The following is a 7,178-nucleotide window of genomic DNA, read 5'->3' on the forward strand; positions in this document are numbered from 1 at the left end:
GATGAAATAAATTAAAGCTGAAATAAATCATTCTCTCTACTATTATTTTGACATTTCACATTCTTAAAATAAAGTGGTGATCCTAACTGACCTAAAACAGGGAATTGTTACTAGTATTAAATGTCAGGAATTGTGAAAACTGAGTTTAAATGTAGTTGGCTAAGGTGTATGTAAACTTCCGACTTCAACTGTAGGTTTTAAATAGTTTGGGTCTGGAGTGTCTCCCCCTTTGAAGAAGGGGATGACTGCGGCAGCTTTCCAATCTTTAGAAATGTCGAACGGTACGAAAAAGAGGTTGAACAGACTAGTAATAGGGGTTGCAACAATGGCGGTGGATAATTTTAGAAAGAGAGGGTTCAAATAGTCTAGCCCAGCTGATTTGTATGGGTCCAGGTTTTGCAGCTCTTTCAGAACATCTGCTATCTGGATTTGGGCGAAGGAGGAGCTGGGGAGGCTTGGGCAAGTAGCTGCAGGGGTGCGGAGCTGTTGGCCGGGATTGGGGTAGCCAGGAGGAAAGCATGGCCAGCCATAGAGAAATGATTATTGAAATTCTCGATTATCGTGGATTTATCGCTGAGGAACCATGAGCTGTACAACAAAGGAAGACCACAGTCATTTTTGCCCATCTTTCTCATCCATGGTTTTACAAACTCTTCAATGGTTTTCAAAAAATTACCCAGGAGGGATGTTTCTACCTGAGCCATAAGTGCTGTAACATGAATGGTAAATGGGTTAACGTGCAGGAAATGGCATTGCTCCTCTATAATTACAGTCCTGCATTAGCCACAAAGCAGGGTCAGGTATCATATGCACTAAGAGAGAGGAGACTAAGCTGAAACACAAGCAGCAACGCACAACAAGGTAGAAACAACAATCACATTCATACAGCACTGTCATCACCACTTATAGCATCATACCAGCTGAGTGACTGGAGTTCCGTGACAATTCTAACAAAAGTCATCATTTGCTAATCGTGGAGAACTAAGACACTCTCTGTGTCGTCAGAATCTGTCATTTCACTTAGAGGATTTGGCTGTGTCACTAGTACTAGAGCCTGTAGCTAAGAGACAGGGGTGCTTCAGCAATCTGAAGTTGCGGGGGGGAGGGTAGAGGAGAGATTCGGAACCTGTCAACAAGCTGCCTCAGCCAACACTCAGGAACTGTGAGGTATCATCTGCCCGCTGATTACATAGAAACAACGCTTCATCACAATGGAGCTCAACACACAACAGACTTGCAGAAGCCAGATTTAATTATTGTGACGGCATGCAATTGATTTGGGAATTCATTATTTAATGTCAAACACTGCATGCACAGACTGAGTCAGGGGGAAATAATGAAATGAGCCCCCAAACAGAATGGCTGCTTGGTGGCTAAGTGGAGAAGATCTACCAGCTGCCACAGGTGGAACATTTGATAAAGTAGTGGTAATGGTTCCTTCAGCTGGCAGTAGATAACCTCCTGAGACAGTACTTGACAGTGACTATTGCCACTAGGGCTGTCCCCGACTAAATAAAATACTGGTCGACCGAAATCGATTGGTCAAAATGTTTTTGTGTATTTTTCCATGTATAGACACACCCCATGTCTTATAATAAAATCAACTATATGCATTGAGCTTGTCAGATGCTTTAAGCTTACGCTTTGATGAAATACGACAAATGCCTCAAGAGGGCGCCAGAGATCTAGATAACCAGAAGAGAAACCGTAACCTGACCCAACTATTCTCCCCCCGCTCCTGCTGGCTTTCGCAGATTCTGCCACTACTCTCCTGAAGTTGCCAACCAATTTATCTTACCATTTATACAGATCTGCGTGCCAGTTATGGTTTCATATGCAAATGTTCATTAAACAGTTTAATTTAATTTATAATAACATCTTCATATCGCAAAATCAATGTCATGTGGTTAATCTGAATTCTATTAAGTGAAAATTATCAACTTAAAAACGTACTTCTAATGCCATTACCAACTATGTAAAAATAGACAAAAAATATCCTTTAAATAACATTGGCTAGACATGGCCTGTCTGTAACGAACTTGAAACATTGTATCAACTATTTAACTTGGGTCCAGCCCAAAGCTTTCATGAGCGAACTTTCAACATTGTATAAAATATTCTGTGCCGTCAGAGTTTCCAGCACTAGTGAGTTCGGGACAGACACCCCTGTAGGTTATTTGTGCAAGGGATAAAAAGCAGTGCTTGACTTGGGCAGGAGCTCACTGGAGCGGAGTATCGGCACCTCAAGTTTTCTTGGGGTGCCGGTCCCCCAGGGTGGAGCCCTGGCTTTCATGGTAACGTCAACAGTGAAGAGGCAACTCCGGGATGCTGGCCTTCTAGGCAGAGTTGCAAAGAAAAAGCCTTATCTCAGACTGGCCAATAAAAAGAAAAGATTAAGATGGACAAAAGAACAAAGACACTGGACAGAGGAACTCTGCCTAGAATGCCAGCATCCCGGAGTCGCCTCTTCACTGTTGACGTTGAGACTGGTGTTTTGTGGGTACTATTTAATGAAGCTGCCAGTTGAGGACTTGCGAGGTGTCTGTTTCTCAAACTAGACACTCTAATGTACTTGTCCTCTTGCTCAGTTGTGCACCGGGGCCTCCCACTCCTCATTCTATTCTGGTTAGAGACCGTTTGCGCTGTTCTGTGAAGGGAGTAGTACACAGCGTTGTACGACATCTTCAGTTTCTTGGCAAGTTCTCGCATGGAATAGCCTTAATTTCTCAGAACAAGAATAGACTGACGAGTTTCAGAAGAAAGTTCTTTGTTTCTGGCCATTTCGAGCCTGTAATCGAACCCAGAAATGCTGATGCTCCAGATACTCAACGAGTCTAAAGAAGGCCAGTTTTATTGCTTCTTTAATCAGGACAACAGTTTTCAGCTGTGCTAACATAATTGCAAAAGAGTTTTCTAATGATCAATTAGCCTTTTAAAATTATAAACTTGGATTAGCTAACACAACGTGCCATTGGAACACAGGAGTGATGGTTGCTGATAATGGGCCTCTGTACACCTATGTAGATATTCCATAAACAATCAGCCGTTTCCAGCTACAATAGTCATTTATAACATTAACAATGTCTACACTGTATTTCTGATCAATTTGATGTTATTTTAAAAGGACAAAAAAAAAGTGCTTTTCTTTCATAAACAAGGACATTTCAAAATGACCTCAAACTTTTCAACGGTAGTGTATATTTGTTACTGCTCGACTAAAACAATGTCGGTCGACCAACAGCCTAACGACCAAACAATCGACTAATTGGAGTCAGCCTTAATTGCCACTAAAGAGAAGCGCCAGGGAAACCTGGAATGGAATAGGAGTGAGTCATTACGGTTCCATACTGAAGCTTAACTTTCATATGAAGTTCTGCTTCTAGAAGTGTTTATGATACAACTGTATGAACGTCTATCTGGAGTACCCTTTCGGTTCTTTGACACCATAGTAAACCCACCATCCCCACTGCATCTCAGAGCCCTTTCTCACACACACACACACACACACACACACACACAGCGAGAGCGAAAATAACCAGAGGCAGAGGAAAGGTGAGCTGACGGTGACTTCCCCCATTTCCCCCCCGGAGCTATGGTTGCTTGAAGGTTTCAGAGGGCAGTGCAGCCCTGGCTTTCAAGGTAAACCTTTTAAGACAGGATTCACCCACCTTCGCCTGGTAGGCCTGTGGAGATGAAACCACACATCCCTATTAGGAGATCCATCAGGCTTCCACAGGAGACGTCAGGGTGAAGGTGGGAATCGCTACTGTACCGGATGACTAGCGTTGCACTCAGCTTTCTAATGAGAGAATATTTTCATGCCAAGGTGATGGAATGGAAGTCATTTTTCTGCCCTACTGTCGAGCGTCCAGGCCCATTTCACATAGTGACACCGTGATTAGTCATAGTTGGGTCGGAGATGGGCTGAGTAACATTAAAAGGACAATGAGCATGCCATCCTCCCAGCCTTCTTTCTCCTCCATCTATCCCTCCCAGCAATCTGCCTTCCACAGGTCTGACAGCAGCGCACGCCTTGGCAACAAGTCACAACTGAAAAACACTTACCATCAACCATCCTGCTGGGGTCGTTTTATATCGATGTGCAAACAAAGGAGTTTAATGATATTTATGGTAAAGCAGGAATACTGTACACTATTTGAATGAACAAATGTCCCAATTAAGCCTTTATGGAATACAATGGTGGGTTGAGAACATCATGGAAGGTGCTTGCTGTTTTGTGGGATTTACAAATGCCCAACACACCCGTTCTCCATAAAAATAAACACTGCCACTGCAACCTCCACGCTTTATTGAACCGGCCCTGAGACAAGCAAGTGCTTGGTTAACATCCACCCTGAACTCGTATATTCCACCAAATATAATACAAGCATGTTTTACAAGGGCTATGATGGAAACAATCATAAGGAACGAGCACTCTCCACTACTCATGCCTGTTTCTATTACGTGGGTAATAGCTGGGAATGGTGCTAGAAGGACTGCTAGAGGATCACAACCATAAGAGATAAAACAAGGGCACCCTATTCCGTATGTAGTGCACTACTTTTGACCAGGGCCCATAGAACTCTGGTCAAAAGAAGTGCTCTATATAAAAGAGGGCTGGTAATTGCCAGGGACCTCACGATATGATATCACGATACTTAGTGCTTTCAGAAAGTATTCACACCCCTGGAATTTTTCCCACTTTTTGTTGTTACAAAGAGGGATTCAAATGGATTTAATTGTCATTTTCTTTCAACGGTCTATACAAAATACTCTAAAGTAAAAAAAGAAATAGAAAAAATGATCTCTAATATATATATATATATATACACATCTCAATGGAAAATAAATCACTAATGCATTTTGATTAGCTACGTATTCAACCCAGAGTCAATATAATCACCTTTGGCAGCAATTACAGCTGTGAGTCTTTCTGGGAAAGTCTCTAAGAGCTTTGGCAAAGATGGATTGTACAATATGTTTCCAATATTAATTTTTAAATTATTCAAGATCTGTCAAGTTGGTTGTTGAATATTGCTGGACAGCCATTTTCAAGTCTTGCCATCGATTTTCAAGCTGATTTACAGTACCAGTCAAAAGTTGACACACAAGGCATAATTGAAATTTGTTTCAGGTGACTACCTCATGAAGCTGGTTGAGAGAATGACAAGAGTGTACAAAGCGGTCATCAAGGAAAAGGGTGGCTACCTTGAAGAATCTAAAATATACTTTGATTTGTTTAACACTTCATTTGTTACTACAGTTGAAGTTGGAAGTTTACATAAACTACTTTTAATGACTCCAACCTAAGTGTTTCAACCACTCCACAAAATTCTTGTTAACAAACTATAGTTTTGGCAAGTCGGTAAGGACATCTACTTTGTGCATGACAAGTCATTTTTCCAACAATTGTTTACAGACAGATTATTCCACTTATAATTCACTGTATCACAATTCCAGTGGGTCAGACGTTTACATACACTAAGTTGACTGTGTCTTTAAACAGCTTGGAAAATCCCAGAAAATTATGTCATGGCTTTAGAAGCTTCTGATTGACTCAAATTATGTCAATTGGCCTATTGGAGGTGTACCTGTGGATGTATTTCAAGGCCTACCTTCAAACTCAGTACCTCTTTGCTTGACATCATGGGGAAAATCAAAAGAAATCAGCCAAGGCTTCAGATTTTTTTTTGCAGATCTCCAAAAGTCTGGGTCATCCTTGGGAGCAATTTCCAATTTCCATCTGTACAAGCAATAGTACTCACGTATAAACACCATGGGACCACGGAGCCGTCATACCGCTCAGGAAGGAGACACGTTCTGTCTCCTAGAGATGAACGTACTTTGGTGTGAAAAGTGCAAATCAATCCCAGAACAACAGCAAAGGACCTTGTGAAGATGTTGGATGAAACAGGTACAAAAGTATCTATATCCACAGTAAAACGAGTACTAAATTGACATAACCTGAAAGGTCGCTCAGCAAAGGAAGAAAACACTGCTCCAAAACCACCATAAAAAAAAGCCAGACTACGGGTTGCAATTGCACATGGGGACAAAGATCTAACTTTTTGGAGAAATGTCCTCTAGTCTGATGAAACAAAAATAGAACTGTTTGGCCATAATGACCATCGTTATGTTTGGAGGAAAAAAGGGGAGGCTTGTAAGCCGAAGAACACCATCCCAACCGTGAAGTAGAGGGGTGGCAGCATCATGTTGTGGGGGTGCTTTGCTGCAGGAGGGACTGGTGCACTTCACAAAATAGATGGCATCATGAAGAACGAAAATTATGCGGATATATTGAAGGAACATCTCAAGACATCAGTCAGGAAGAACTGAAAAAGCGTGTACGAGCAAGGAGGCCTACAAACCTGACTCAGTTACACCAGCTCTGTCAGGAGGAATGGGCCAAAATTCACCCAACTTATTGTGGGAAGCTTGCGGAAGGCTACCCATAATGTTTGACCCAAGTTAAACAATTTAAAGGCAATGCTTCCAAATACTAATTGAGTGTATGTAAACTTCTGACCCTCTGGGAATGTGAAGAAATAAAAGCTGAAATAAATGTATTTTCTATTATTCTGACATTTCACATTCTTAAAATAAAGTGGTGATCCTAACGGACCTAAAACAGGGAATTTTTAATAAATGGATTAAATGTCAGGAATTGTGAAAAACTGAGATTAAATATACTTGGCTAAGGTGTATGTAAACTTCCGACTTCAACTCTACATAACTCCATATGTGTCATTTGATAGATTTGATGTCTTTACTAATATTCTACAATATAGAAAGAAAAACCCTTGAATGAGTAGTTGTGGTACTGTAAGTCAAAACTGTAACTAGGCCACTCAGGAACATTCAATGACATCTTGGTAATTAACTCCAGTGTATATTTGGCCTAGTGTTTTAGGCTATTGTCCTGCTGAAACGTGGATTTGTCTCCCAGTGTCTGTTGCAAAGCAGACAACAGACCCTAGTCTATAAAATATGAAGAGTGGTACTCAGTAATGTGTCGTGTTTGTCCCAAACATAATGCTTTGTATTCAAGACAAAAAAATGAATTCCTTTGACATATTTTTTGCAGTATTACTTTAGTGCCTTGTTGTAAACAGGATGCATGTTTTGGAATATTATGTATTCTGTACAGGCTTCCTTTTCACTCTCATTTAGGTTAGTAT

Source organism: Oncorhynchus nerka, linkage group LG24 (assembly GCF_034236695.1).
Source record: "Oncorhynchus nerka isolate Pitt River linkage group LG24, Oner_Uvic_2.0, whole genome shotgun sequence".
Taxonomy (NCBI): domain Eukaryota; kingdom Metazoa; phylum Chordata; class Actinopteri; order Salmoniformes; family Salmonidae; genus Oncorhynchus; species Oncorhynchus nerka.